The sequence below is a fragment of the Pongo abelii genome, chromosome 9 (assembly GCF_028885655.2).
Source record: "Pongo abelii isolate AG06213 chromosome 9, NHGRI_mPonAbe1-v2.0_pri, whole genome shotgun sequence".
In the NCBI taxonomy this organism is placed as follows: Eukaryota; Metazoa; Chordata; class Mammalia; order Primates; family Hominidae; genus Pongo; species Pongo abelii.
This window is the reverse complement of record NC_071994.2, coordinates 134,261,161-134,271,993: the sequence shown is the minus strand read 5'-3', so window position 1 is coordinate 134,271,993 and position 10,833 is coordinate 134,261,161. Positions and strand designations below refer to the sequence as shown.

The 10,833-nt window shown below is 39.6% G+C and overlaps 1 long non-coding RNA gene across 1 annotated transcript; it reads left to right on the top strand.

Moving 5' to 3' along the window:
• Positions 1-765: 765 nt before the first annotated feature.
• On the top strand, positions 766-4,192 carry LOC129049000 (uncharacterized). Its single transcript, XR_008511703.1, has 3 exons — positions 766-850; positions 3,629-3,721; positions 3,946-4,192. It is a non-coding gene; the product is annotated as an uncharacterized LOC129049000 (long non-coding RNA).
• The last annotated feature ends 6,641 nt before the right edge of the window (positions 4,193-10,833 follow it).

Below are 10,833 nucleotides of genomic sequence, written 5' to 3'. Positions count from 1 at the left end.
GTGTCCATCACTAACTGGAAAAGTAGATAGACCAAGTTTGGTGGATACACGTGGAGTTTGATGAAGCATTTAGAAAGAATGAACTAGATGTTCACAGAGCACCATGACTGGCACTTCAGTGCTAAGTGAACGAAACAAAATGAGATCCACAACTTACCATTATTTCCACAGATTAAAAACACAGACACACAAAATAAAACATACTTTTTAAAATGACATATAAATGAATGATACATACCAAATACACTAGAATGATTGCCAATGAAGAATGAATTAAAAAAATGAAATTTGGGATTGGGGACATATGTAAATAAGTTAGTAAGTGAATGAATGAATAAGAATAGTTCTTTCTCTTTTGAAATAATTTAAGAGGAGTGGCCTCAAATGGAGGCAAAAACATAAGGAAAAGCACATAGGCAGGAAAGCAGAAGTCTATAAAAACAAAGACAAATACACAATTTCAAGGAAACATCAGAGTGTTTCAAGGGGAGTAGCAGAAGATAAGACAGAAAAGGTAAGTTGGCCAGCTGAATCTTGTGTCTTTTAATTCTTTTACCTAAAAAATAGCATATAAGCTTTACTGATATTTAATACATGGATCGATCCTGGAACTCTGGCTTGTAATTGGGATCCATATGCAAGAAAATAAATAAAAAGAGCCCAGTTCTCTAAGCATCTCTGTCCTAAGTCTCTTCTGTCTCCCTGCAGCTAACATCTATGCGCACTTCCTATGGCTCTGTGATGTCATTTCCTTTTGTAGCTATTAGTTCCCTGCAGCGTCTGTACTTTACTCCACCCAGGCTGCCTGATAACAGATGTGATTTCCAGCTGTGTCTATACACCAACCATAGTGAGTTCATTAATAACAATTATTAAGTACTTTATGTTACAAATTGAGCCTGTAGCAATAGAGAAAACATCCAGTCATTTGTTTTATGGCCTCTTGTCAGAGCTAACTATAAATTCCCATTATCTCTACATTATCAGCACTGCAAAATAGATCTGAGCATGAGTCATAAATAAAACTCCCAAACAGCTCAATCATTCTGGAAAGAACAGAGCATAAATTAACACTTGACGATGTAATGTTATATGTGAACTTAAATAATAGCTCAGGCCTTCCTGTCAGCTAATTATGCAAATTATCATTTTTAAGACTTACATTTGTAGTTGCATGGCTGGTGCATTCATTTAGACACACAATTAGAGCCCAATAAATATGCAGTCCATACATCGCCCTCCCATAACCCAAGAGTTCCTACTAATGATGTATGAGGAACAGTGAAAATGAGAAAAAAATTTCAATCGAAAGAATGTCTCAAAGGACTATAGAGAACAGGAAAAAAATCACATTTTCTCTGACTACTACATTTCAGAGAAGAAATTGTTAAATTTGGGAAGATGAACAGAAGAGGAGTAGCAAACTGTATGCATTATAGGTTCCTGGGTGGAAGTCCATATGGATTCTCGGTCTATTGTAGAAATATTGATTTAGTTACCTTTCTGTCTAGGGACCAAACTGTCTTAAATGATGAAGACAGTTAGAATTTATCTTTTTAAGATAAACTGAAAACAAGAATTTAATTTTTAAGAGAAAAATAGCCAGTAAACACATGAAAATTGTCAAAACACTAATAAGCAAAGACATGCAAATTAAAGTCATGAGATAACATTTTTCATGTTTTAAAAATTAATCCCCAGTTAATTGGGGAGGAGGCAGTGAAATGGGAAATAGAAAATCCAGTCATTTCCTAGAAGAAATATAAAGGAGTTCAAACCTTCAAGGCCATTTGGCAATATCTACCAATAATACCAGTGACCATAAAAGTGTCCATTACTTTTGATCAGTAATTCTAATTCTGGAAAATTTATCAGTTACAGACTTAGTACAGGAATGTTGATTATAATGAATTCATAATGGCAAAAAAAGAGGTAGCAGATAATAATATTCACTAGGGAAGTGGGAGAAGAGCTACAATAAACTCTAAGAGGAAATGTTTGAATAACTTATGGTATATCCAACCCATGAAATACCATGCTGCTGCCAAAAATTATTTTGTGAGAAATATTTAACAGGAAAGCACTCACAGATCACTTTAAACAGATTGTAAAATGGTTCTTACGGTACAATTCCAATCATGAATCATATTACAGTTTTTACACACACATATATATGCACCCATATATAAGACTGGAAAAATACAGCAAATCTGAAAAGTTTTTTCTATATGATGGAATGGTGAATATTTTCTATCATCTTAATAATTTTCTGTATTTCCTAAAATTTCTTTCAGTGGGAGAGAGAAATAGTTTACAAAAAAGTTGACCTAGTATGAATTCCTATTTGTATTTTTTCAAAGCCTTCCATAGCCTGTATCCAATGGACCAGTCCAACTTTGTCTTCACTAAAGTCCAAAATAAGACTTTGGTCAAATCCACTGCTTTTCATTGCCCCCCAGTCCTACCCTGCTTCTTTCCAAATCAGCCTTTGCTCAGGTTTCGTTTCCTCTGTGTGCTCCAAACTGGTTAAACAGCTTTAAAGTCAGAATCTTAAGGAACTCAGCCTCTGCCTGGAACCACATAAAAACCAGAATACGCCAGCTATCAGAAGTAATTACCTTTCCCTGAAAAAAATAAATAAATAAATAATAAAATTAAGCAGTCTTTTCCTCAAACCACTTAAAGGAGATCCAGTCATGGCTTCCAGCCACACTGCTCAACACCCTCAGCCCCTGCTCCAAGTTTCCCTGAGGCTCCAGCAACCCAAGCTCTCCCCAGCAAGCCCACAGCTTTTCTCACTTCCCTCTAACCTCCCCTGCTTCCTGCTCTTTCTGTAGATACATTTAGCCTCTTTGGTTGTGTTCCCTCCCCTTTTCACATCACATCTTTTGTCTCTGACCAGTCTCCAGATGAACAAAAGCAGAACTATGAGAGGGTTCTCCACATCTGTAAAGAAGAAAAAATAATAAACTGTCCAGCCAATATCATAAGGTGTGAGGTTTAAACATTTTAACACTGTTTAAATATTGCACGTGTTATAACTATGGCACCCCTTTTTCCACATTCACTCAACAAGTATTACTAATAAATGACCAGTACTCTGCTAGCCCTTTTTGACCCACAACCATCGGAATTATACTTGATTATTCCTTCTCTGTCCTATCCTTTCCTTAGCTCAATACATCACTATATTCTACTTTATCTTCAAAATATAGCTCAAGTTAGCTACAGCTCTTTTGATCCATTAGCACCAAGATAAGCCAAGCAGCCACCTCTCACTGAGACCCCTGAAGTAACTCCTGACTTGTTTCCCCAATCCACTCTTGTGCCCTCCATCTTATTACTAATACAGAAGCCAATCATTTTCTTTAAAAAGTCCATCAAAAGTAATTCATTCCAAGACCCCAAATCTCCAGTGGTTTCTTTAACAGACATGATGGGTGTCGTATTTGGTTAGCACATAGATAATGAAGCCGTTCACAATGGCATGAGAGTACAGAAGAGAAACTAGAGCCCATGAAAGGGATGCTTACCTGCCAGAGAACTCTGCAAGTCTGTGCTGTTGGGAGAAAGAGAGAAGTCTATGGAAAGCCCTCTCTTATACACAGAGCTGCATTTTTCTTCTTAGGTGTGTGAAGTACAGAAGACGCTTATCAAAGTAATGCATTGGACACATCAAAATTGACAAATGACTTACTTAACAAAAGATATTTGAATGCATGTAAGTTATTTTTACCCACGGGTGATTGCCCTGGTAAAGTCTATAAACCAATTATGCCCTGTGCATGAACTAAGCACCTCAACACCTTCTTACTACACCTAAAATAAAATCCCCAGTCCTTACCATTGGCCTTCAGGGCTCTGCGAAACACAGCCCCTTCTTCTCTCTCCAGCCAATCTCTCCATAGCTTATTATACTAACTTTTCATTTCTTGACTGTTTCAGCTGTTTCTACACTTGTGTGATGCCATCCCTTCTGCCCCACTCTTCACCTGAATAATTTCCATGGGGGCTCAGCCATGTTGAAGCATGTATGTCAAACTGATGTTAAGAGTTTGACAGAAATGTATTTGCATGAATTGCTGAAGAGCCTCCTGAGAGAATACTCGTATTAGGGTAGAAAGAATACAGGTGCTGAAATGAGCTCAACCCATTAACACTATTTATTGAAATAAAAAAGTGATTCTGAGGATAGCATGAGTTTATTACTAGCAGTTGTTTCATTCCAGTCCTGCAGACTGGGAGATTTGTGATTTAAAGATTATTGTATAAAATTAGTAATTGTTTTTATCTTCTGGGAAAACTGGTTCACTATATAAAGAAAACTACATGGGAGGCCTACTGTGTAAAATACTGAGTCACTTATCCAGTATCCATTCCCTCCTCTTCTTTACCAACTGAACTTTGACTTTATCTGGGGTATGCATTGTCAGTCTAATCACTCACTTTCCCACCCTCCCTGGAAGCTCAGCATGCCCATGTAACAGACATATTTATGGCTAATGACACATATGTAGAACATTTCTAGGAAAAATTATACATTCTTGGGAAAAGCTTTCTCCCCATTCCCATACCTTCCTCTTTTGAATGAGGACATGATATCTGGAGCTCCAGCAGCCATCTGCTCCCCATGCAGTGACAGACATGAAGGGATGGTCAAGAGTCACAGAGATGCTGGTCAGACACCATGAAGCCACTGAACAACTCCATCAGATACTCACTTTCAATTCTATACAACCTTCTCCCATGCATTTATGAGCAAATCAAATGTGTTCACGATGTCTAGATAGCTGCTCTGTTCTTATCTTCAAGGAATGACTGTTGTTTCTATGACCTCATGCTGCGCCAAAGCTAAGAAGCCGTTGAAGTTCCAAAGGTACCCGGTGCTTTATGGTGGGATAATGAACAAATTTTTCCTATTATTCCACATATTGAGTATAAATTCACATGTTGGGTATGAAATGGTAAGTGACATACTGATTTCACTTACTCATTTCCAAGTAAGCAGCAATGACCTGAAAGGTAGTGTCCTGTTGAGAACAAAGTTCCTGAATGCCGGTTACTGAGATGCTGACAGCAGCACATCAGCAGAAGGAGGCTTTCCTTTACCCTATCTGCCCATGACAGGGCAATTGGCAGGAATGCCAGTGCCCTTAATAATAGGGCAGCTCTAATTGCTATTTATCAAGCTCTTTGTTTGGAAAAAAGAGACTGTGCTTTATTTTTCAAGGGACAATGGAACAGTCACACGGATCAGTTTCTCAGTCCTAAAGTGTAAGGGGGCTTTAAAAAAGCTGATTATGCAGTTTCACTAAAACTCAGGAGCTGCTCTATCCATGGCTCTTTAGATTTAAATGAGTCAAATAAAATTTAACATTCACTTTCTTGGTCATGCTAGCCACACATAACTAGTGCACAGCACAGATGTGGAACAAGTCCATCACTGCAGGACGGCCCATGAACAGGGCTGCCCTAGGGCTTGAGGCACAGGCTGTCTGAGCAGACACTCCTCAGTATGTCACTTACGTAAATGGTTTGGTGGCCACTGGAAAGTAAGCTCCATGAGGAAAAAGATTGTTATAAAAATTATACCCTGTTCTATTTCTAATGCCTCAACAATAAATCATTGTTTAGTGAATTCGAAATTCTCAATGCAGTTAGCTATAACATGAATAATGTTTTATTCTCAAAATTACTTGTACTTTTTTGGCCTTGAGCACTCAATCTGCCTGTAGCACATATTTTATTTTCTTCCCATTGTATTTCTATTTAAATTTTAGTCCAGTTCAATGATTTCTATAATTTCATCCACTTATTAAAATCTCCATTTCATTCAAGAAAATATCCTGTCAAGTGTAAATATTGTTTTTAAGTCCCATGCACAGTTTCAAGCTGGGACACCTGTTGCCCTCTTTCTCTCCTTCTCCTTCCTTCTCTTTATCACTGGTTATCCTACCCTCACCTTTCCACCTGAGTCTCTTCTTCAGAAAGTGCCCTTGTCATCTGTCTTGTTCAGGAAAGAAGACAGAAGCAGGACGAGGAAGAAGAGTCCAATTATGTGATTGGCAGTCCCCTTAAGGTGGGCAGTTACTTTCTCAACACTTTCTCCTTGATGTCTTACAGGGATCTCAAACTTAACGTGTTCAAAACTGAATTCTCGCCATTTCTCCAAATTGAACCTCCTGTTGTCCTCCTTCTGTTACTTAAGCCAGAGCCCTGAGAGTCATCCTTGGCACCTCCCCATCCCTGCTCCCTAAATCTTGGTCTGCCTCTCATGCTGTCTGTGGTCTTTGTTGTTAAGATGGTCTTATTTTACAATATTGGGGGTGGGGTGCAGAGCTTAACATCCATCTTGGTTTCCCCTCATCTTGGAGGAGATTATTCAGCCTCCTCCCCAATTTTGCCCAAAAGAACATCATGTATTGTTAACCCCCATTATCAGTACACTCTCCAATCCCTTTCTATTCAGATAAGCAGACATCACCTCTGTTCTCCACCCAGGCAATCCTATGGCTCCAACCCCTCCACTAGTCTCTATATTCCATCATATAGGGCCACAGGAATTATTAGGATCCTTTTCCACTCTGCAAGCACCACAGGGCCATCTTTCCCACAGTTCCTTCAAGCCCAGCTGACATGATCTATTTCTGCATAATTCCCATCTTCAGAAATCTACAGATGAAGTGGCTAAAGGCCCCTGCACTCAGTTATGCTCCTTAGCTTTCAAAGGATCTGGGTTCAGTACAGCCACCATTCAACCCCACACGACACATACATGCTATACCTGTGGGCACAGAAACATCCTCTCCCCTAACTCTTTTTTTTTCTTTCTTCCTTTCTTGTATCTGTGGTTCAGAAAAGGCCATCAAATCCCTCTGGCCTCTCTAGACTGCAGACTTGGAGTTTCTTATCAAGGAACAGCATTATTTAATCTCTCAGCCCTCAATAAATTATTATCTTTATTTTCAATAGGACACATTCTTCTCTATAATCTCTGCTTTGTTTGTCAACCAGGGTGGAAGGAGATATCTCAGCTAGCACTTTGCACCTTAATAGGACTCATACTAGAGAAAAAAATGTGTTTTCTCCCACCCCAACACAGTCCACCACACCTTCTTAGGACCTCAAGGGCTCCAGACACTAAGCTTGACACCATGAGAACAGCAGTAGCTCCTGCAAAATGACACAGCAGTTATCTGAACCTCGTGAACATATTTGATCCTCCCCTAAGTATGGGGGAGCTCATGGAATTGGAGACAGTATCTGATGGAGTTTGTTAGTGGCTTGATGGTCTGCTCTTTCCCTGTGAAATGAGGTTTCTCATTTCACAGAGAGGAGATGGTTACTACAAACTCGGATGTCATGAGCACATTCACAGGAGGAAGAAGGAAAAGAGTTCATTGGCTGAATCCACTCCTTTTCCCAGAACTCCCTGATGTCTCACAAATCAGAACTCTGTCTGTCTCAAGGACAATCCAAGCTTCCAGGGAGGGTGCAGAAGCAAGCTGTGTGTTCTGCCAGTCACATGACTCTAAGGTCTGAATTCCTCCATCACTAATGAAATGAAGATGAGGTAATCAACACATTGATGTGCTCTATGTGCAAGTTGGGGCACACCTTCACACCCAGCCAGACAGCTTACAACTCTGCCTTAGCCTTCACTTCCCGCTTACTCAAAGGTTCAAGGTCAGTCAAAGGTGAGAGCTAAGGGATTTCTCCAATCTTTCCTGAGTGTGCAAACTGCCCTATGTATGATATATTTAAGATTACTTAAATACATGACAGGATTTCCAAGCTCTTGTGGAATCTCATGCCTTAGCTTTTCCTATTAAGCTTTCTTATTAGTCTATCATTTACCACAACTGCTATCCATGCCTTCAGACAGCCATTATTTTAAGCCATCTGACAAACACCCCTTTGGGAGAGGCTTTTAGCACTGGGAAAGTTCAAATGAGGTCAGATAAGGACAAGTCTTACAAGTAGCATCTTCCAAGGTAATACTGGACAGATCAGATAATGATTCTTCTTTGAGTATGAGTGTTTGAAAGAGCTCCAGCTCTATTCTGCTCCATCTGGTGCTGAAAATACAGGCTGTTATTTCTCAAGACTGCCTCTGAATGAGGGAGCTGGGGATAAGACTAGGGTAAGTTAGAATACTAGGGTAAGTTAGAACACTAGGGTAAGTTAGAAAGCTCACTGATTTTACTGAGATTCAAAAAGTTGATTCTGATCATTTTTCCAGCTTTTTCATCGCTTTTATGGAGAGACAAGCTTTTATCATTCCTTACTTCACCATTTTCACTGACATCATTCTGGCTTTTCTTAATAACTGCTTATTTCTGCTTTATGTTTCTAATATCTTTCTTTATATCTTTGAAAACACTTCCTATGCTTATTTTAAATTCTTGTTTGATCTACTTCATTAATTATTCCTCTGGAATAAGTATCATACTGTGCATCTTTCTTATTAATCTTCATGCAATTTATATATATAGAACAAGTATGTGAGTCCCTAGTCCCCAATATATGTTCATATTCCCTTGATAGTATTAGTATCCTTGGGTATTCAGAACAAGATACCAGACTTGAAGATGTAATCTGGAATGGGAATGAGTGAAGTCACCAGGGAGAGAGTGTGTAGAGTGATACAGGAAGAGGATTATAATAGAGCTTAGAGGAATTATAATATTTAAAGCTTAGGAAAAAGCAAAGGAATCAGCAAAGAAAACTAGGAGCCAGAAGAGTGTGCCCTAGGGGCCTCTTTTGCCTCACTCTGGTCCCAGCCCTTCTAGAGAGAAATGAAATACTAAAAACAAAAACAAAACCCCATGTTTCCCAGTCTCTCAAATTCTGCCTGCTCAGCCAATTGGATACACTTGATTGACACTTAGAAGATGGATGTGAGCAGAGGCCGTCTTCCTGCTGCTGCTGTTCCCGCTGGCAGGTAAAGTGCTGAAAATGTGAGGATCAAGAAGCAAGAGTGGCCCGATATGTCATTCTCATGTCCAGTCCCCAGCTTCGTGGGTGTCAAGAGGCATTTGTGGCAAGCGCAGTTGCTTTCTGATCCCTGGATTGCAGCTTGAACTTGATGATTTCAACCCTTGACTCTATTTCTGCAGCAAATCCAATCGTATTGGAGGACCTAATTTTTCATATTAAGTCCCTTTCCGCTTGAGATACCCTGAGTGGTTTGTTTTGTGCACTGAAGCCTGACAACAACAATGGTTAAAGTATGGCACTGGAATTTTATTTCTTGCTTTGCTCTAATAGACACATCAAATCCCATACCTAGATAGAGTCTAGCCTTTCCCATCTGGACCTCGCTCTGTTGCCATGAGCCAAGAGAGCCATGGAGAGAGGGGCCAGGTGGTACCCACACTCAGGCAGCGAAAGCTGGCATATGCTTAGCTTTTCATTTAAGGTGGATCTGAGGAAAGATGCCGTCCTATTGTTCTCAGTCAGATCACCCTGGAAACTACTCTTTCTGCCCTCATCACCAGTGCTATACATGCTTTCCCAAAATACTGAGCCTTTGTTTTACTGCTCAGCCATGTCTCTGATGCCTTTCAGGATCCGTTCTCAACTTTTCTTACTTGGAATCTACACTGTCCTTGACCCTGCCTGTCCCCATAACTCTACCCTTCGGGAGTACATAAATCCTCGTTTATTTATGGCTTCTATAACACCTAACCCTGCACATCCCAGTCTTTATTCTGGCAACCTTCATGTTGAGGCAGTATTACTTCCTCCTCCGATTTTTATTTGGGAAGGAAAACTACCAGGAATTTGTAATAAGTAGTGATGTTTCAGGTAGAACTTTGGCCTTCTCTCAGAAGGGTATCTTTTGCCTGGCAAGACAGCTTAATCACAACTTTAATGATGTCTCCCCACTGCTTAACGTGGTGCTTCTCTTGTCTCCAGAGCCAGGAGCTGTGTGGACACGTAGGTACCCAAGGGCTTCTATACGTTTGATTTGTCAAGATCAGCTTTTGGAAAGCTGTTAATTTCCTGAGGTAATTTGGCTGCGATTAAGTTAAGCTGCCACCAGGTGGACATTGTAGCCTTAGTTAAGCCATTTTAATCTCTGCAGCCAGGCTCCCTATAGGCATGATAAAATAAAGAGAGACTGTAGTTTGATTTCTACTTAATTGTGTTTTTAAAAATAAACAAAAAAAGGGAAAAAAAGAAGTAGTTTAGCATACTACTTAATCAGAATTAAAATAGAATAGCATAAAGGTATCTTATTCCTGTGTTTAACTAATATTCATTGAGTGCCTGTATGTGAAAAAGATTGCTCTAGAATCAGGAAGAGGGCAGAAAACATAATAAGCCATTCCCTGACTTCCTAGAAAGTATGTCTTGGGGTGTAAAAGCAACAAACAAATAAAGATACATATTTATCCTATATAACTTCATATATATATACACACGCACGCATACACAAAACACACACACATGCATACACAAAACACACACACCTATAATGATAAATAAAATATTTGTAAACTGACCATCCCCAAGCACCACCAGTCTATAAAGACAGTTAACTCATGATAATAATCATCCAGATCTTGCTGACTGCCCCTGCCTTACTAATCGGTCCATGAAGGACCCCTTCTTACACAGAGTTTCCTCTGTCTTCAACCATGAATTATGTCTGGAATTTTAGAACATATGTCAGATATCCATATATATGTGTGTGTGTGTGTGTGTGTGTGTGTGTGTGTGTGTAGATAAATAGTAATTCCAGTCAGCTACCATGTGATTTACACCAGCAACAATTAATGGTTATTCTGAGTACACACCACCCACCAGGCACCATTGCCCCTGCTA